At 45.0% G+C, this 21,994-nt stretch overlaps 1 protein-coding gene across 1 annotated transcript in view; it reads left to right on the top strand.

The window, feature by feature from the left end:
- The window catches only part of LOC144752267 (apolipoprotein L1-like), a 383,520-nt gene that overhangs the window by 255,757 nt on the left and 105,769 nt on the right, over positions 1-21,994 (top strand). The gene's annotated exons all lie outside the window — the stretch shown is intronic.

The following is a 21,994-nucleotide window of genomic DNA, read 5'->3' as shown; positions in this document are numbered from 1 at the left end:
CTTTTTCTTGAGTCTTTTGGCTGGCACTGTTAGTTGGCTTTCTTCTAATGCTCTTTTGTTTTCACTTGTTTGTGGCACTTCTGTTTCTGCCTCTTCCCTTCCTGTCTGACTAGTCCCAGGTCTTGTACCTATTTCTTCTGCCTGGTTACTAAGCTGGCCTGGTTCAGGTGAATTTTGGGTTTGGCTTTCAAATGTCTCTGTTTCTGTGTCCTGAACACGTTCTTCTAGTTCTGTCTGATCCTGTTCAAGCACTTCGATCCCTTGATTTTCTTCTGCTCGAACTTTTACACTAGTTCTAGTCAGTCCCTTTTCAATTTCAGGAGTTATTGGAGGTGTGTCAATCACTTGTTCTGTCCCTGTCTGACCTTCCTCTTCGTCCTCAGATTTGACGTGAATCTCAATGATCTGAGGGTCTTCGCCTGTGCCTGTCTCGACCTCTCTATTCCACTCTCTATCTTCGTAGATTCGTTCTCTTGTTCTGATTGGGTCTCCAATGAGATCGATTATGGGTATCCAATCATCTTGGCTGGTGCTCGGTTGCTCGTCATCAGCTACTTCCGGACCAACGTCTGCGGGACCCTCAGCTGTACTGGTACTTGGCTGTACGTCATCAGCTACTTCAGGACTGACATCCGCAGACCCCTCAGCTGGACAACCTTCAGCTCCAGGCTCCTTGTCTGGTATCACCTTCTGGGTATGGCTGGCATGGATCCACTTGGGAACGCCTGCACACTTCACCGCTGTCGTGGTCACCAGTATTACTTGGCGTTTTTCTCCCCACCTCGGTGCAAGGCAACTCGAACGAGTGTGCTTCTTTATTCTAACCCAGTCACCAGGAACCAATTTGTGAACTGGAGTTGTCGGGTTGGCGACGGCGTCTTCCCCAATCTGGCGAGAGATAGAACGCACTTGGTCACCCAGTTGCTTGCAGTATTCAAGTACCAAATCATCAGTAATGCTTAACAGTTTGTATCCTGGTACCTATGCTTGTCTCATCACTCTTCCCATTAGGATTTCATGGGGGCTCAGGCCTGTTTTCCGATCTGGAATACTTCTGAGTCCCATCAGAACAAGAGGCAAGGCAGTAATCCAATTCATTCCAGTTGAGTCACACATTTTTGCCAATCTCGATTTTATTGTGCCATTTATTTGCTCTACTACTCCAGAAACCTCTGGACGATATGCACAGTGCAACTTTTGTGTGATTCCGAATGCTTTACAGAGCTGATCGAGTACCTCATTCTGAAAATGTTTGCCTCTATCTGATTCAATAGTGACTGGAACCCCGAACATAGGTATCAATTCTCGCAGTAACAATTTAGCTACTGTTAAGGCATCACTCTGTGGGACAGGGTAAGCTTCCACCCATTTTGAAAATAGGCAGACAATGACAAGGACATATCTTTTTCCCTCGCAATGAGGCATGGTGATGAAGTCAATTTGTATTCTCACAAAAGGACCCCCTGATTTCCCAATTTTCCCCAGTTCAACTACTGTTCTCTTGCCAGCATTGAACTGTTGACACGTCAAGCACCTCTGGCAAAGGGATTCTGCTACCTTCCTGAATTTCGGGTTATACCAGGTCTGTTGAAATACCAGAACCATGGCATCCCTACCAATGTCTGATCCTTCATGCATCAATCTGGCCATAGGGGCAAGCAGGTGTCTAGGTAACACAGGCATACCATTTGCGCTCACAATGACACCATCCTCACGTCTTGGCCGACAACCAAGTTCCTTCCACTTCTCTTTCTCCTCCCAGGGCACAGCATGCTGCCATTCTCTCACTTCATCCTAGGTAGGCACTTCTTCAAACACCATAAGTTGGCAGCTGTTTCCAATCCCACCCAGTTTGATATTTATTGACATGCGATCCATAGCGCATTGTTTTGCCACTCGATCAGCAAAATCATTTCCCAATGACACAGGGTCAAGGCCCCTTTTATGAGCAACACATTTGACCACTGCCAATTCTTTTGGTAATTGGATTGCCTCTAGAAGGTCTTGTACAACTTTTCCGTTTGGAATGGGGGTACCTGATGAAGTCAGGAATTCTCTTTGTAGCCATAATTGGCCAAAGTCGTGCACAACCCCATAACAGTACTGGCTGTCAGTATACACTGTTATTCTTTTGTCTTTTCCCAATTTGCAAGCTCTTATCAGGGCAAGCTCTTAACATGGCTGTTTAATAAATAATTGCTTTGTCTGTTTCTCTCCCTAGTGATATTTTGAGTGTTTTGCAGTTCTGGCGCCGGGAAACCCTTTGTGGGTAGCTGCGCGCCTTACAAATGCTATAAAATAAATAAATAAATAAATAATCAATTCGGCTACTTGTGCAGACTTTATTCCGAATAAACAGGATGCTTCTTCAATTTTGTCTAAATTGACCACAGCGTATGCAGCACTTGGGCCTACAAGTTCGTGTCTCATACAAGAACCATCCACAAACCCTTCTTTATCATGTACAGGCAATGGTGTTTCTTTAATGTCTGGACGGGGTTTGGTACTGAACTCTGTCAGGTTAATGCAGTCATGCTCGTTTTCTCCCCCATCTTCCATAATCATTGAGTCAGGGAGTAGAGTGGCTGGGTTCAAGATATTACACAGAGTAATGGCTATATTTGCAGCACCCATGAGAATCCTCTCGTATTTAGTCAGCCGACTAGGGGTGAGATACTGAGTCTTCGTTCGGGTCAGTAAAATTACAACTGCATGTGGAACATACACAGTTACAGGATGTCCCATGACAATGGATTCACTCTGTTCTAAACTTGTGCAAGTTGCAGCTACTGCTTTCAAACATCCAGGTAATCCAGCAGCCACTGGATCCAAGGTGGCAGAGAAATATGCCACGGGTCGTCTGGTCAAGCCATGCTCCTGAGTTAGGACTGACAAAGCACAATTATCACGGGTGTCACAGAACAGGGCAAACTCCTTAGAGTAGTCAGGCATCCCTAAAGCAGGGGCTGTACACAGACAATCCCGTAATTTAGTGAATGCTGTTAAGCTTTCATCATCCCATTCCACTGGGTCCTGTGCTCCTTTCTTTGTCATTTTTATCAAAGGCTTTGCATGGACTGCGAATCCCACAATCCATTGCCTGCAGTAACCTACAACTCCAAGGAACATTCTGACTTCTTTCTGAGTACGGGGTAACTGCATCTTTTGAATTATTCTGACTCTCTCTGAGGTGACTTTTCTGATTCCCTTTTCTATCTGGTGCCCCAGATATTTCACTGATTTTGAACAGAACTGCAATTTTTCAGCGGCCACTTTATGTCCCTTTTCACTTAGGTGATTCAGTAGGGCAATGGTGTCAATCACGCAATCCCTATGACTTTTGGACGCCACCAAGAGGTCGTCAATGTATTGCACCAAAACAGACTTTCTAGGTAAAACTAAAGATTCAAGGCACTTCTTTAAGATCTGATTAAAGATAGAGGGGCTTTCTGTATACCCCTGGGGGACACGATTCCAAACATACACGTGACTGTTGAAAGCAAATGAGAAAAGAAATTTGCTATCTGGATGCAATGGGATCGAAAAGAATGCGTGACATAGGTCTATCACAGTGAACCATTCAGCATCCCAGGGAATCTGATACAGAATCACTGCTGGGTTTGGGACAATAGGACAGCAAGGAACCACAATTTTATTTACCTTTCTCAGGTCCTGTACTACTCTGTACTTGCCACTAGGCTTTTTGATGCCCATAATGGGTGAGTTACACGGGCTACTCATCACTTCCTGTATGATGTTTGCTTCTAGCAATTTCTGTATTTCAATGGCAACTCCTGCTCTCACTTCGGCACTCATTCTGTAAGGCTTAGTATTGGGGTAAACTGCATTCTCTTTCATGGCTATTTGTGTGGGGTCTACATTTGCCATCAATCCTACATCTTTTCCAGTAAAATCCCATACTTCTGGTTTCACTGTCTTTTGGAATTCTTCAGGTAGGTCCTGTATAGTCATTCGTTTAATTTCTGAGTCAGGTCTTATTAACATTAATTTATAGATACCATCTTCATCTGGGGTTTGAATTTCGACGCCTTTTGGTGTGCAAAAGATGGTGCAGTTCATTTTGCACAGCAAATCACGTCCCAGTAAGTTCACTGGACTGGTATCACAGACGACAAATCTGTGCATTTCTTTGAAGTTCCCTATTGAGATCTCCATGGGCTCTGTAACGGGGGTACTAATCAATTGATTAGATACACCCACTACTTGGATTGCTTCTCCCGAGAGGGGTAGGTTTGGAACGTCCGCTGTTCTCACAGTAGAACGGGCAGCACCAGTGTCCAACAGAAAGGTGACATCATTTCCATCAATCTTTCCTTCAATGTATGGCCCTGACTGGTCTACCGGCAAGGAGGCACCAAGTACGCACTCCTCGTCCTCCCCTCTCAGGCCCCGTCAGTACTGGTCATCACAGAAAAAGGTGTCATTTAATAAATACTGCGAAGTTGCTGCATTTCTGTTCTCATTGCCTCCCCAGATCTCTACGTCGTCACCCTGCGGTGATTTTCCCTTAAAAGTAGGTTTTGGCGCTCGGGGCACTTGAATCGTTTTTACCTGCTGCTGGGTCTTTCTTGGTTTTTCATTCTGCGTCTGTGGAATTAAATCAGGGGTTTGGGCATTATCATGCTGTAAATAGGGACACTCGTCTCTCCAATGTCCAATTTCTCCGTACTGGTGGCAGGGAAATTTCTTTTTCGCTTCCTCTCTGCTCATTTTTGCTCGGGGCTTTCCCCCACCCCCAGGGCCTTGGTTCTGAGTAGTTTTATTTAACTTATTAAATTGCTTTTCCTGCTGTTCTGCGAGCTTTACTTGTGCCCACATCACCTTCTCCTTCAAAGCCTTTTTCTTTTCTGCCATTTCGTCCTCACAGTACTTTGCGTACCGTAGGACCTCGTCCATTTTCTTGGACTGCCAACAGATTTTGTTATCTTTTATCCACTGGCAAATTTCGGGTCTTAAACCATTTACAAACCTGTAAATGAAGTGAGTCATGTCCTTCATCTCGATGTTATCTATACCACTGTATGTTTTGAACACCTGCAACAGCCTTTCATAAAAAGAGTGCACAGTCTCGTCCCTTTCCTGCGTGGTTCTATCTATCTTGGTCCAATCAGTTTCCTTTGCGGGCACCTTTAGCTTCAGATGCTGAATTACCTGATCATATTTTTTCATCACTTCTTTAGATGGTTCCCCTGTTGTTGAGTCCCTCGGGTATTCCTCACTTGGCCAAGCTATGGCGATCTTACACTCAGTCCACAAATCTACCGGGACCACTATGTTGAAGCACCCATCCAGGTCTTTCCATAAGCATTTCTGCACCTTTACAAATCTTTCCACCTGCCTGTACCAATCCACAGGCTTCTCTCGTAATTTTGGGAAGTCATTAGTAAAGGACCCAATATCCTGTCTGGACCATGGAATGTGCACATATTTTCCACCTGGCACTTCGCGCATGGGGTATAACTGTTCTGGCTTGTCTGCTTCTTTTAAAACGAATTCTGGGGTCGCTTGCTTGGATCTAGCCTCATCCTTTTTCCTAGCCCATCTGGCTTTCCATCTCTCTACATCTCCCCATTTTTGCAATACTGTCAATAGTTCTTTGACCTGTGCCTTTTTCCCTGACACATTCAGGTTTTCCAAATCTTTGTCTGAGAAATCTGCTCTGTATGGTTTCTGCAAAGGTTTTGATTTAGAAATATAGCAGCAGTGTCTGTTAATTTTTCATGGAGTACTCGGGCATTTCGGGTAAGACTTTTGCAAATAAACAGCAGCTCTTCTTCAGAATAGGTATTTAATCTGTCTAATCCTACATTTCCTGCCATTAGCTCTTCTATTTCTACTCTCAATTTGTAGAGATCTAAAGGTTTCGTCTGCGGAGTTTGTTTCTCTAATTCTTGACTCCATCTTTCGATTTCTTCAGGAGTCACCAACGTGACACTCTTAGTATCCGAAGTCGTTTCCATTTGAATTTCTTTCGTGTTGAAAGGATTATGTCTTTTCTGCATCCTTTTCCCTGTATTTCTAATGGGCAGGTCCAGTAGCGAGACCTCAGATTCACATTCACTTGTCTGGTCATCTACTATTAAGGGTTCTGGTCTGGTTGGTGCTATGACTGGGGTAATGACTGGAGTTTTCGGACTCTCTTGCCGGTCCCCATACAGGGTCCGGTCCGATAGTTACTGGGATTGTCAATGCTTCAGGACTGGTATTTAACTGGGAGATTTTCTGAATTATCTCAGCTCTCTGCTTTGCTAGAACCTCCCGCTCCTTTTCTTCCAGTAATCTCTCTAAGGATTTGTCGTGTAACACCTGCGGGGTCAGAGGGAGAGCATAACTCGGGGCAGTAGGATGTGTTTCACTTGGTCCTACCCCATAATTAGGTCTTGGGAACAAACTTCCTGTGCCTAGGGATCTTGGTTCCTCCTCATATAGAGGTTGTAAGAACGGCATTCCTGAACCTGAGGGTCTCGCCTCACCTCCATAGGGAGGTCGAGGGAAAAAGTCTCTTTCACATGAATATCCTGTCTCCCCACTAGCTGGCATTCTGGGGTAAATGTTTTTTTGTATCTACGGGTCCTAAACCCTCGGTATAGGGAGGTATTTGGTAACCCCCTCCTACACTGGCGGATCTGGGCTCATTTTTGATGAGAGGTCTTCGGGAATTATCCCCCTCACTGGAAGGTCTATTACTTTCACTGTAAGGAGGCGGACTTCTCGTAAACAGGTCGTCTAATAATTCATCATCCGACTCTCCAATAGGCACCCAATGTTTGCACTTTTCTGTTTTCTTCTCTCCTTCAGGAGGGCCACATGCTGGCATCATTGGAAACAGTCCTTCTACAATCATATTCTGTCTCCACTGTTTCATCTTTTTGGCTCGGGCTTCCTGCTTCAACTTTGGATAAAGTTTAGTTAACCCTTTATCCATTCGGGGCTTATCCCTTTCAAAAGCCTCAATCTCCCATTCCTCTAGTGCTTCGTACTGCGTTAATCTAGGTCTGGGATGTAAATCATTCATTGGGGTTCTCAAATTGAATAGAATCCTGCTGTTAAAGGTACCTTCTAACGGAAAAGCCAATACTCCGTCATCTTTCGTGTACTCCGCCCAATTTTCCAACCATACACATGTGTTGTACCCTTTATCGAACATCATGAAAGATGCGGGAGTGTTGGGTGGTGGAATGACAACACCTTCTCTAGTTTTAATCGGCTTGTCTTTTTTGAAGTAATTCTTTACCTTATTTACAGGAGACAATTTTCTCTTGTTTCCGTACATAATGTCGTTTTTAACTCCTTTCCACTGATCGGTCTCAAATCCCATATGCCGTGGATCGGGTCGAGTATGCGGTCTATATGAATGCCACATACGATTCCTAAGAGTGATTTTTGTTTACAAAATCACTTCCAATCTAAGTGCGTCTTTTATTTTCGTGCGTCCAATGAAATGCACGAATTCAAAGAATCTCGACCAATGGGTGCGCGACCTTTTCGCGAGACAGTTCTCACGCTCCGGCACTCACCCCTCCTTTACAATTCCAGCTCCGCTACACACCCGCTGTGTCTACCAATCCCAGCGCGGCACAGAGTGACGTCAGAGCAGCTTCGCAACTGACTCCCTCTTTACAAGGTAACGGCAACTTTCTTTCTTTCTAAAGTGCTAGTGCTTGGTTATTTAACAACGAATACACATTCGCCACTGTGCTCAAGTGTCTAGACAGGAAAGAGTTTGTTTCACTGCAAGTAAACTACTTCTATTTACTTTTCACACACTACGGATAGATCTCTTCTGCCTATCCTTCACACTAGCATTGGAGAACCTGCTACTTCCCTAGACTCATCCACCTTTCCGGGATATATCCAAGTCTAAAGTTTCACCAGAGAGCCCCTTTGCTTTCACCCACGCTCTGATGAACCTGCTACTCTTCCGGTGTGACCCTTACAAAGTTATGCCACAATAGGAATTTGCCAATGAACTTCGTCGCTAACATTTATTCAAACATCTATTCAGAAAAAAACCCTAGTTAGTGCTTCCAGTTCTGCCTAACCTGCACCTACTTTCCTTGAAAGCCAGTGACCTCAAAGCAAATGGATTCTATTCACCATTCGCTATTCAATTCCCCGGGGATTCCGACAACACAGAAAACGTTTTACAAACGAATGGATTAATACATATAATAGTATAATAACAAGAATAACGATTTTAAAACATTTCATAATTTTTCAAAGCAAACATTTCAAGTGAGTGATCAGATCACCCGAATTGCCTACTCTTGTTAGCAGCATCCAACTTAGCTAGACTAACTAGTCCTACCTAACCTTTAACTATTCCCTAACCATCCTCTGCGCTACCAGAAAATTCCTGATAGAGATCGCAGGTCACCCAACCAATATTTTCACCACTAAGGTTTCGGGCCCATATACTTCAATTCACCATATACATTGATCAGATGACCTTACAATCCACTATCAATAATCATGAGTCCCTTTCGATTATTTCCAGTGTACCCGACTTACCATCCACTGTTACGGGTACCTATGACCACGATGGGTCAGGGAGCTAGCTGTAAAAGGAAAGGCAGCAAAATACAAACCCAACATTAAATAACTTTGATATTCATCAAATGACCACGGACAACTGGGAAGTTTTAAGAATTTTATCTAGAATTCATTTTCTAAGAACATTTGGCTTACAGTTAAAAGGCAGTCGATAATCAAGATAACAAAAATCATATATCCATATAAGAATAAGGTGAGGGCAAGCATTTAGTTTTTTTCTAAATGATAGTGCGACAGGGAACACGCTTAAGTAGAGTAAATAGTCACTCAAAAATAGACATCTTTAACGGGCAAGCTTATGCAAGTATACATTTATACTATGGGAAACATATTTCATGAATATGAATGGGAATTTAGGAATCCTAAAACAGCTATATTAAGAGTAAAAAGTGGAACACGCTAAAACTCTAGAAAATTATTTCAGTCAGTTTTATATGAGAAAATTATAGACCACATCAGAAAATTGCAAACTGAAATGTAGAAAATGATTTCTAAAAGGTAGGGTAACATAGAAACACGCTATGAAATTCAATGCAAATGACTTTATGATAGGCAATGGTTGCGGAAAGCATGGAAAAACATCATATGCAAAGGTATGTCTTTATTGAAGCAAAGACGGAAAAATAGAAAGGTGCAGTCTTAGAGTTTCGGCAAGATATTTACCTAGACTGGTGTGAAAACCAACCCTGGCCACGGGTCAGTTAAGGACAGGAAATACCCCACGGAAGGACAGTCATCAATGGGATAGCAGGTGCAGAATGGACACCCCAGGACAGGACAGGAAACCCAGATTAGGATCAGGACAGGACCACCAGGACACGACCAGCACCCGCAGTTCGGAAGCAACGCCTGCGCTCCACCCTCTCCGCAGCTACCAGTCAGAACCCCGATTGGGTTAGCGAACTCCCCAGCAAAGTGCTCCGCCAGCACTTAAGGTTTAGTAAAACATTAGTCTATGGTCAAATTCGGACAGAGTGCTCCGCAGCGCTCTGTAAATTCAGTCACCTATTGAGTGCGTTGGGTCAGTGACAGGTCAGCTATTCAGACAAGTCGGACAAATTCCCTAGGTGAACCTAGGCTAGTTATACTGTTTTCGGGTCAGTGTACCACCCCCCAATGTTGCAAAGTGTCAGAATCCCCAATTTCGATTGGTCCTAAGGTAGGATGGGTTAACACACCAATCAGAACAGACTTTTCTAAGGCCTAATCTACATTTTTGGGTACCGCCTAGCAAGATTGGGGTTCCCATGAGAAGTCGCACGGAATACAATAGAAAAATATCATTGTAACAGTTTCAGAACGGTTAACTCCATCTTGCTGGGTCAGAGGTTGCTTTCACATAAGCATCTTGATTGTGGCTGCCAGCTGGCTGAGTTCCACTGCTCAAGGCTACATCTCTCCCGGGCTGCGTGAGCATGCGTGGAAGGGACCTTCAAGATGGCTCTCAGTACATTCCGACCCCCCAGTCATCGTGATACATGAAAAGTAAGCGAAAACAAATTAAAACATAGAAATAAATGAATGTATTACATATCATGATTTCGTACTTCAGTTTTATCATTATAAAAATATGCTATGCGATTAAGGGTAAGTGCAACAGACAATATTACAAGAGCAGCGGCGCAAGCTTCACCTCGTTATCACACTAAGCGGCCATCTTATAGCTATTACGAATGCGCACCCTTTCCCTCCATAACTACATCTACGTAAATTCACGTGAATGTGACTAACGCATGCGCAAGAACGAAATTCAAGCAGCGGCCATTTTTAGGTACAAGGGTTATTTGTATTAGTAGAACACATAGGCAAGCTTCACTAATACACACGCATCAAAAATAAAAGAGATTAGTAAAACGTACAATTTGATTACCGGATTATTAACAGATTTCGACGTTCTTGACTCGAGCAAGTCGCGATGCGAAATCTTGCTCTATCAGAAACATACTACAACCATATCGTTTTTTATATCTACACAGCTTTTGATTTCTCTTGTTGGGTGCCACACCTCCCTCATCTAGACTGGCTGGCCAGGAGAACCCACTGAATAACACGTTCAACAGATTTTTGCATTTTTTTCTCCAAAACATGGTAAATTCTTCCAGTCTCTCTCGAACAAGAACATATCACTAGGTCTTTTGATTGTAGGGGTACCAGACATTTATAGATATTTATATGGCTTTGGGAGCCATCATGCAATAAACTCAACACAGTGCATGTAGGACATTTTCAAGGCAACTACAAGCGGCAATCCATCTTTGGCTGTCTTTCTTTCACAGTTCTCCACCCCAGGCAGTATGGAAACATAACACAGCCATATATTTTTAACATTAACCCTCAATAAGGTTTCTACTGCTGGGCACCATACCGCCCTCACTCTAGTTGTCTGGCCAGGGCACCATACTAAACAAGACATTTAACACATTTTCTGTATTTATTTAACCGGACATGGTAGTTGTCCTCTGTTTTCTTCACACAGGTACATACCCCCACCAAGGCACCTACAGCTGTGTGTTCCTGTGGGTCTTCCGAGTGTGGGGTTATCAAACATGTGAGTTTCAATAGGTTTGATTATGGACTCACACACACGAATGGAGGGAACAATTTGATGAGGGACATTCCATGGAAGATTTTTGAATCATTTGAATCTGGGGTTGGCCAACTCCAGATATTTCTGAAAACACTAGAGACACAGGGGAATACAGGATGGTGTGGCTGGTGTGAATCCCAACTTATTTTACTTGCCAGAATCTCCTACATATGTAAAGGTAGGGGTAAACTTGCAATGTCTTCAATTTCAGATTTCAGAAAACTTAAGAACTACAAGCAAATGCCAAAAGTCCTACCATCCAGAGTTGCCACACTAAATCCAATAAAAACATTACCGCACATGTGTAGGTGGGCTATTGCATGGGTCAGGAATGGGTCAAAGTTTTGACTTTATCAGGAGCACATTGATACTACAATGACTTCTAACTTGACTTCTTACAGTCACAAATTCGGCCTGTAATACAATACAATGATCCAGCACTCCTCTCAAAGAAAAGTAACAATGAATAAAGTTTCATACAAATTATGATCCATTCAGCAGGTCTTTATATAAATGTTCTTTATTCAAATTCTTCTTAAGAATCACACGACCGTAGCCAACGCTTTTCTGACGAAAGGACTTCTTCAGGGCTACAAGTAAGTATACAAAATATACATTATATTTACAATACTTAATATAATGTATATTTTGTATACTTACTTGTAGCCCTGAAGAAGTCCTTTCAGACGAAACGCGTTGGCTACGGTCGTGTGATTCTTAAGAAGAATTTGAATAAAGAACATTTATATAAACACCTGCTGAATGGATCATAATAATTTGTATGAAACTTTATTCATTGTTACTTTTCTTTGAGAGGAGTGCTGGATCATTGTATTGTATTGTAAATTGTGGGACTTTCCCTTGGAAGCCAGGGGGTATTGAGCTTCAGGTACGTAACACCCTGTTTGTTACTCAAACCATACTATTGATAGGTGCAGTCATTATTGCTCTATACCCAGTGTTCCTTTTTGTTTATACAAATTCGGCCTGTACCTTTCAGTTACAATAGGACCACCCATGTGTGGGCTACTGTTTTTAACAGTAGACATACAAGAACACTGAGGGCCTGATTCACAGAACTAACTTAAGACAAAATCCTAAACTTACTACCATTTTGGAATTCACAGAAGGCACTTACTCATTTTGGTATTCACAGAAGTCATTTAGGAATCCTTAAGTTAGGAGTCCTAACTTTACTACTACTGAACTGAGAAAAATCCTAACTTGAAGACTTTCGGTATTCACAGAAGGCATTTAGGAGTCCTAAAGTTAGGAGTCCTAACTTTAGGGCTCCTAAATGTCTTTTGTGAATACAGAAATGAGTAAGTGCCTTCTGTGAATACCAAAATGGTAGTAAGTTTAGGATTTTGTCTCAAGTAAGTTATTTGAATCGGGCCCTATATACTGGGAATTTTGCTGTTCCATCAAAGAAATATGAAGACATATGTTTTTTTAACTAATGGTTGAGCTGCTTAGGGTACTCTGGGCACACCAGTTGGTGGCAGCACACACCCCACACTGCTCCGGGCTCCACTAGGTGTCTGCTCTTCAAGTTTGTCTGAGGCTGGGCCAGGGCCCACAAACGGCAGCAGCTTCCCACAGCTCAAAATAAGTCTACTACTAAAATTCTTTCTTGCGCTTACCACAGTCAGAGCCTTGGGCCTTTTCTGTCCTAGGCAACACATGTGTGGGCAACCGTTTTCATCATGAGACGTGTGGGAATACAAGCTGGCTGACCATTAGCTGTTACCTATGACATTTCTCAGTATTTGTGGTTTAACAGAAAACAATGGTTGCTAAAACCTCCTCATTATCCCATGGCATTATGGTAATCCAGAATTCAGGGTAGTACAATTTCCCTTTTTGCCCAAAACTTAGATTCTTAGGTACATTTTACACCCAAACTCCATTGATTAGACTTTTGTTATCAAGTGATGCATGTGCTGGTACACAACGAAAAGACCATGTAAACCAGTGGCAACCCAGCGCTTGGAAGCCGCTAGGTAGTAAAGCACTTTAAAAATAAAATGGTGAGCTGTGGATACCTGTTTATTCCTCCTAAAAAAAACCTCTCTACCCATTTCCTACATGGTGAAGATTGTGAACGCTTTTATATATTCATGGGTGGATGATGAAAATATCAATAGGACTTCCAAGCAGAGCCCATTCATAGGTATACCCATCTCTGGAGAGCAGCAAATACCCCTCAACCTGAGACAAGGAGAATGTCCAAAGTGAGAAGTCTCTAGGGAATCTGACCCTAAAGTGTCTCTTGTCTTGTCTTGAAGGTGAGCAAAACCTGGATCTCCAAGGAACCCAGGTACTTCATAAAAGTTAAGTTAGATAGGATGTACATTTCAAACTGAAAAGAAATGTAGATCTAGGGAGAGGCGGGGGAGATTCAAAAAACAAAAATGCAGGAGCAATCGGAGAAAGCTTTGGCAGACCTGGCTACTTGTTTGAGTCTCAGCGTTTGCTCATAATCCTGTGATTCTGGGTAAATAATGTATTATTCCCATGCCTAAAAAACATGAATGTGCCCTTGTGTAATGTAACTGGTCCTCCTATAAAGCACTACTTTACCTTTGGGTCGAGTTCAAACTATATGAAACTGCAAAATAACAATGTGGTGAGATCGATTGTATATCGTGCATGACATGTGACTCCTTAACGTCCTGAGTGGTGGCCATATTAAAGCCAGGCTGTTTGAGCACGACGGAGATAATAATAAAAAAATAAAAAAATGCTGACATGAAACTGACCCGGCACATGGAGTTCATATGAGAGCGGGGCCACATTGAGAGCTGTCGGCTATGCTCGCAAGCTAGGTGCAGGCAAAACATTTTAAAAAAAGTTCAGCTTCAAAAGTGGATGGAAACAGTAATTCAGCCTCAGGACACTGATAAAAGTAAAAACACGCGGAAGAACAGGAAATAGCATGCTACAGCCAATTCCAATGGAGGAATAGTAAGTGACAAGATCAGGAGCCAATGAAAAGCAAGGGGCGTGATGTAAGCCACTTTTAAGATATATATCAACAATAGATTTCACAACCACAGTGCAAGCGATGTGCAGGCGAAACCTAAAAAGGCTTTGTCAAATTGGAATGCTTTTAGTGGATATTAAATAATGGCCATGACTGCAATGCCCAAGCATGAAGGTAATCTGTACGGAATAAGACTCCCCATCACCACATGGTTTATCACTCATATATCATCTTTAAATATGCTTAGAAGATGTAACCATTTTTCTATAAACATCAGCTTATGAGTTCTGAAAATACACAAATTTTTGTCTCAAAAACATCCTTTTTAATTTTGGTTTACATATATTCAGCGAAGCTAAAACTACTAATTTAGTAAGTAGGGCTGCACACAGGAGTGCTACTTACAGGTAGCTGGAGAGCTGTGAGTAGCTCACGAGATACTTGTTCAATCAATCAATCAATCAATCAATCAATCAATCAGAGACATTTATAGAGTGCGCTACTCACCCGTGAAGGTCTCAAGGCACTGAGGGGGGGGTGCTGCTACTGCTCGAAAGCCAGGTCTTGAGGTGTTTCCTAAAGGTGAGGTGGTCCTGGGTCATTCGTAGGTGTGCGGGGAGGGAGTTCCATGTTTTGGCTGCCAGGTAGGAAAATGATCTGCCTCTGGCGGTGGTTCTGCGAATCCGTGGAATGATGGCGAGGGCGAGGCTGGCGGAGCGGAGCTGGTGGGCGGGAGTGTAGAACTAGAGGCGGTTGTTGAGGTATTCGGGGCCTGAGTCGTGGAGCGCTTTGTGTGCGTTGGTGAGGAGCCTGAATGTGATCCTCTCATTGACGGGCAGCCAGTGCAGGTTTCTAAGGTGGGCGGATATGTGGCTGTGGCGAGGGATGTTGAGGATGAGTCGTGCGGAGGCGGTCTGTATGCGTTGTAGTCGTTTCTGTAGTTTGGCGGTGGTTCCTGGGTATAGGGCGTTTCCCTCCTCCAGTCAGCTGGTGACGAGGGTCTGGGTGACCGTCTTTCTGGTTTCGGTGGGGATCCACCGGAAGATCTTTCGGAGCATGCGCAGGGTGTTGAAACATGATGACGAGACGGCATTGACTTGCTTGGTCATTGTGAAGGAGGAGTCCAGGATGAATCCCAGGTTGCGTGCATGGTCCGCGGGTGTCGGCGCGGAGCCCAGAGCTGGGGGCCACCAGGAGTCGTCCCAGGAGGATGGAGATTGTCCGAGGATGAGGACCTCCGTCTTGTCTGAGTTCAGCTTCAGGCGGCTGAGCTTCATCCATTCCGTGACGTCTTTCATTCCTTCCTGTAGGTTGGTTTTGGCGGTGACTGGGTCTTTGGTGAGGGAGAGTATCAGCTGGGTGTCGTCGGCGTAGGAGATGATGTTGATGTTGTGTTTGCATGCAATGGTGGCGAGGGGGCTCATGTAGATATTGAAGAGGGTCGGGCTGAGCGAGGAGCCTTGGGGTATGCCGCAGATGATCTCGGTGGCGTCTGAGCCGAAGGGAGGGAGGCGGTCTCTCTGGGTTCTGTCGGAGAGGAACGAGTTGATCCAGTCCAGGGCCTTTCCTTGGATCCCAGTGTTGTAGAGGCGGGTTATTAGGGTGCGATGGCATACGGTATCGAAGGCTGCCGAGAGGTCTAGGAGGATGAGGGCGGCTGTTTCTCCATTGTCCATCAGGGTCCTGATGTAGTCGGTGGCTGCTATGAGGGCAGTCTCGGTGCTGTGGTTGGCTCGGAATCCAGACTGGGATGGGTCGAGTGAGTTGTTTGCCTCGAGGAAAGCAGTCAACTGTTTATTGACGTCTTCTCGATGACTTTGGCCGGGAAAGGAAGAAGAGAGATGGGGCGGAAGTTCTTGAGGTCTTTGGGGTCCGCTGTGGGTTTCTTCAGCAAGGCGTTTATTTCTGCGTGCTTCCATCTCTCGGGGAAGGCGGCTGACGCAAACAAGATGTTTATGACGTTTCGGAGATGGGGTGCGATGATGGTGTCCGCTTTGTTGAAGATATGATGGGGGCATGGGTCCAAGGGGGAGCCGGAGTGGATGGAGTTCATGACGTTGGTGGTGTCTTCAGAGCTGATGGGGGTCCAGGTGCTGAGGGGGGTGGTGGGGGTCGCTGGTCTGGTGGCTGGAGGTGGAGTCTGGGGTCCGAAGCTGTTGTGTATTTCTGTGATCTTTCAGTGGAAGAACTTGGCGAGGGAGTTGCAGAGTTCTTGTGACGGGGTGATGTCGTTTTTGCTGGTGCAGGGGTTGGAGAGCTCTTTGACGATGTTGAAGAGTTCCTTGCTGTTGTGGGTGTTGTTGTCTAGTCGCTCTTTGAATGATGTCCTCTTGGTGGTGCGGATCAGCTGGTGGTGTTCGCGGGTGGCGATCTTGAGGGCTGTCATGTTTTCTGTAGTTCGTTCGCAGCGCCAGGATTTTTCTAGGGTTCGGCAGGATTTCTTTGATTCTTTGAGGGCGTCTGTGAACCATGAGGTTTTCCTGTTGCCGGTCATGCCTGGGGGGTTCTTCAGTGGTGCGAGGTCGTCGGCGCAGTTGGTGATCCACTGTGCGAGGTTGTGGGCTGCGTCGTTGGTGTCGGCGGCATAGGCTGGCGGGTTCTGGCTCAGTGTTGAGTGGAGCTGGTCTGTGGTGATTTTGCTCCAGCATCTGTGGGGGATTTGTTGCGTGCGGTGGTGGGATGTATTCTTTTTGAAGGTGAAGTGGATGCATCTGTGGTCGGTCCAGTGTAGTCCAGAAGAGAGGCTGAAGGAGACGTGGTGGCTGGCGGAGAAGATGGGGTCGAGCATGTGCCTGGCGATGTGGGTGGGGGTGTTCACCAATTGCTTGAGTCCGAGGTTGGCTAGGTTGTCGAGCAGGGTGGTGGAGGTGTTGTCGCTGTTTTCTCCAGGTGGACGTTCAGGTCCCCTAGGAGAATGTATTCTGGTGAGGCTAGGGCGTGCGGGCTGATGAAGTCGGCGATGGTTTTGCTGAATTGTGTGCGTGGGCCCGGGGGTCTGTAGTGAGCGTTCCTCTAAGGGTGGTCTTGGGGTCGGGGTGGATCTGGAAGTGTAGGTGTTCGGCGGCGGAGAGTGAGAGTAAGTAATCTTTATTGCTCAGTTAATTAAAACCATTGCAAATATTAATACATTGGAAAAATAAAATTATAAAAAGTATAAAATGACTATAGGTTCATGATGTTAATAGTCATTGCTACAGAAATTTATACAAATTTTCCACAAAACATGAGTTAAAATCCGTAAGTCCCTTGTGTTGCTTGAAAGAAAAAGTCTTACACCTTAGAAAAAACGAATGCACAATGACAATAGTTTCGTGCGGTAGGAAGTTGTTGCTGCTAAAATGTATACTTCTTTCACACCGTGTAACCCTTACGGTAGCATTGGTCCCTTATATTCCTGCCGTGGCTGTGTAAAAGGCATTGCCCCTGGGTTTTGAACCTCGTTGTAATGTGCGACTTGGCTCACTGTTCAGTGCCCCTTTAATTTGCTTCTTAGTTTTTACTGCAGCTGGTGTCTGCCGTCTGGCTATCCTGTTTTTTTTCTGCTTTCTCCAAATTTTACGAAATAGGCATGCTAATTGGATATGTTTTCCATCGAAGCAACCCATGACCGCTTGCCGACATGTTCTTATGCCCAGTTTGTAAAAGGGCACTTTTAAGTGTAATCTGCGCTCTATGTCCAGGCCTTTGCAGGTGCAAATTAGATGTTGAATGTCTTCTTTTGCGTTCCAGCATATTCGGCAGTTGGTTGTTGCTTGGGGCCTTTTCCATGGAGGGAGGTGTTTTTGTGATGGGAGTAGGCCCAGCCGTAGATGTAAGAACTTCTCCTTTATGCTCCTAGTGAACCCAACCCCTAGGTAGCTTTGGTTGAGGCTGCTTGTGTAGCTTTTAATGACCATCCAGCCGTGCGCGCGATTAGCTAGGCTTGCTTTGTCCTCTGTAAATGAGATAGCTCTGACTGATTTGTTTAAAGATGTTATGGGACCCGCTGCACTTCCAGGCTTCTTGTAGGCACAAGGTGTTTATTGATTGGTTTAAATATTTTGCGGCCGCGCTGTTGCTCTTTCTTTCTATCTCTTTCCATAGGTAGAAATTGAGACTAGCAGCTTCTCCTCTCTGGATTTTGTGCCATCTTTTGGCGTAGGCTCCCATTCGCTCCAGCGTTTGGTTTCTTAGGCCAAATTCCAGCCTTATTTGTGCCGGCGAGGTGTAGGTGGGCAGACTGAATATCATTCTGATCGCCTTCGCTATTCAATTGCTGAGCGTCCCTCCCTCGAAGGCATTCGCTTCCATATGTTATGGCGGGTGTCAATTTTGCCTGAAGTACTTGAAGTAGGGGAGTGAAGCTTCAGCCAGCTGCTTTCGTTTTTAGGCCCCTTAGTGCTATCGCTGTGCTGATACCCCTCCGTTTAATTGCTTCCTTTTGCTGTTGGAATGAGCCCTTGCTGTCAACAATTAGGCCGAGGTACTTGTATTCCTCCGCTTTTTCAAGTGTGTGCCCTCCCATGTGCCAGCAGTGCCCTACAGATGATCTTTTGGCATTAATCCTCATTGTTTTGGTCTTTGAGGGGTTGATGCTTAGGCTGTTCTCTGTTGCGTAATTAAAGGTTGTGCTGATTAGATGTTGTAGCCCTATCGGTGTTCTACTGATTAGCACAATGTCGTCAGCGTACATTAAATTAGAGAGAGTAAAGCCAGCTATGCTTGGAGCATGAGAGTTGCTTTCATCGAGCTGCTGTGCAAGGTCAGACATAAAGATGTTAAATAATGTTGGCGCCAGCACACACCCTTGTTTTAGGCCTTTTGTGGTTTGTATTTTCCTTGTATTGCGCGTGTCCGTTGTGCGGCCTCCATATGAGGGGCTGTGGGAGGGAGGAGTAGCTGGGGGGCAGGAGCGGGGTGGCGAATGGGGATAGCGGGGGCAGGCCGTATGGACGCAGCGGCGGGAGATGGTGATACGGAGGGAGGCGGGGGAGGGGGCACAAGGGCAACGAAGAACGAGGCGCACACAGTGAACGGGGCGCAGAATTAAAAAATGGGGAGAGGGCACAGGGCACACAAGAAAACGAGGCAACAGGGATCAGGGGCACAGAATGAAAAACGGGGGGTGGGGGAACAGGGCACACAAGAAAACGAGGCGACAGAGATCAGGGGCACAGAATGACAAAACGGGCAGGACAACAGGAGACCAACAGTGAGCAGGGTCAAAGCAAACTTGCTCAGGTGGCAGGCGGCAGCGAGGCACTAGCGGGGTAGCGCCACAGGAGGACCGAGTGGCGGCTGGGGGGGCGACCTACCTGATGGCAGGGTCAAAGGTCGTTGGAGAAGCCTGGCATAGAGTGACTGATGGGGCTGTCATAGTGAGGGGCATGTCAGATATTTGTGACTACTGTCGTGTAACAGAACACGATTGACTTAGCGTAGTATGTCACACTTCTCATGACAACATCTCTAGCAGTTTGAGTTTAGGCTCATGACTGCCAGGTAACATTTATCACAATGTTTGCAAGACTGTGTATTTGCTGCTGTGACACAATGTTCTATCTCTTCATCAGAGATTTTATAACCAATTTGTCTTGCCAAGTGTTTGCCCTGTCATTACCATGCTTCAATATTAAGTGCTGTGGAGTCCTGAGTTTACTTCCTTAAATTTACCCCAGTTTTTGAATTATGCTCCCATGGGGGATTTGGGTAACGCTTAAGGTGATTCTCTCAGCTTTGTCTCTGTCCAGTGATGCCACTGGGTTGACGTCAATGCTGGTAAGGGGTAGAGTCCATAATCTTCTTGCAGAATATTGAAGGACTTCCAGTATCCAACAAGTCGTCGCTGGGTTTGATCCCTTCTCCAGTCCAGCTTTTCCAGCAGAGGGGTTACTTGTCTGTCCTCATCCCCGTGCTTCCATTTTGTTGGGCTCCAGAGTGCAGGTACTGGTTGATGTTCAGCTTTTTAAAGGCTTGGATCCATACAAGGGCTTTAACATGCAAGGGGCTCTAATGGCAGTATAAAAAGAAGAGGTGACAATGGGACTCTTTTAATTGTGAATGTCTCTGAAAGGAGACCATTTTCAGCTACTTGAGACATTAAATTCTTATATGTGTGGGATATGTGCTACTTGAACATATCCCATGGATACAAAACCAGATCAGGAGGACGAGCGTTCTCTTACACCGTTATTAGAAATAGAACAACCTCCCACTCCACATCAAAGCTTCTTCTTGAATTCGGCAAGGAGCTGACGTACTGGCTTTTCAATTAACCAACCTACCAAGGGCAAGGCTGGACACAAACACCTGCTCCACACCAGGATAGCCTTGCAGGTGATAGTGTGTTTTGTAAATGCACATAACATCACATATATGTCCTGAGCATGTCAGTGATCTCATTACAAGTGGTAGGTCTGTTACTTATATGTGTGGGGTGTGTATGAGTAGAAGTCCTGCAGAGACGAGCTGTCTGGGGGAAAGGAGAGGAGATGTAACTGTGTAGGTAGGTGGTGGCTTAGTTGTGTAGTCCTTTGAATGTGGGTGATGAGTTTGAATTGAGCGCATATGTTTATCGGGAGCAAGAGCACTTCCTTGAGGTGTGGTGTGATGTGAGTTCTGTGTGGGTGGTTGAGGAGGAGTCTAGCTTCTGAGTTCTGGATGGCTTGTAGTCTTCTAGTGAGCTGTTTGGTGATCCCAGCATAAAGGGTGTTCCTGTGGTCCAACTTGCTGGTGACTAGGGCATGAGTGACAGTTTTCTAATGTTACTGTGGAGCCATTTGAAGAGCTTCCTCATCATCTTCAGTGCGGGGAAGCAGGATGCAGTGATGGCGTTGACTAGTGCTGTCCTGTCCAGTTCGCTGTTGATGATTATTCCGAGGTTCTGAGCATGGATTTTGGGTTTGGGTCCTATTTTGTCCGGCCACCAGTTGGAGTCCTATGGTGAGAAATTCTTGCCAAAGATCACTACTTCTGTCTTGTTGGTGTTGAGCTTGAGACAGTTTGCTTTCGTCCAGTTAGTGACTTCAGTCATGCAGACCGTGAACTTGTTTCTTGTGTTGTGGTTCTTGCCCGAGGATGAGAGTATGTGTTGCCTGTCATTTGAGTGAGGATGTCGATTTTGTGTGAGCTGATGACATTGGCCAGAGGGCTCATTTATGCATTGGAAATTGTGGGGTTGAACGATGAACCTTAAGGAACTCTGCGGATGAATTTGTGGGCTTCCGAGGACTAAGTTGTGAGGCATACAGTTTGTGTTATATCCATTAGGAAGGAGCAGATCTAGCAAAGAGGGGGTTCTTGGATGTCAATCTTGTGAAGGTGTCTGATGTGATGAGGATGGGGTGTTAGACTGTGTCAACTGCATGGAGAGGAGGTCAGGTGAAGGAGTGCTGCCATGTCTCTTCTGTCAACGATCATGCAGATGTTGTTTGTGGCGGTGGTGTGTGCTGTTTCTGTACTGTGGTCGGGCTGAATCCGGACTACGTGGCATTGAGGAGCTGGTGGTTGCTGAGTTGGTCTGTGAGGCATTGATTGATTTAGAATATTTTCCTTTTTTAGTAAGACCCTCAACATGACCATCAACAGGTTTCAGTCTCTAGTTAATGGCCTCTCTGATCCAGGGCTTTGTCAGGACGTAGCAGTATTAATTGCCCCATATTACATACACTCACATTTCATGTGCATATATATTGCAAGCAATGATATATTGCATGCAAGGTGAGCAATTTTACTGGGCCCTCTAGTCACACAGCCATCCAGGTTAATATACCTCCCTTTCACCTAATTTAGGGCCAGATTCACAAAGGTTTAATGTCAAGTTAGTGTTACTTTTGTACCACTAACCCGATGCGAAACCTATTTGGCGA

Source organism: Lissotriton helveticus, chromosome 4_2 (genome assembly GCF_964261635.1).
Source record: "Lissotriton helveticus chromosome 4_2, aLisHel1.1, whole genome shotgun sequence".
Lineage (NCBI taxonomy): Eukaryota > Metazoa > Chordata > Amphibia > Caudata > Salamandridae > Lissotriton > Lissotriton helveticus.
This window is presented reverse-complemented; position numbering and strand designations above follow the sequence as displayed.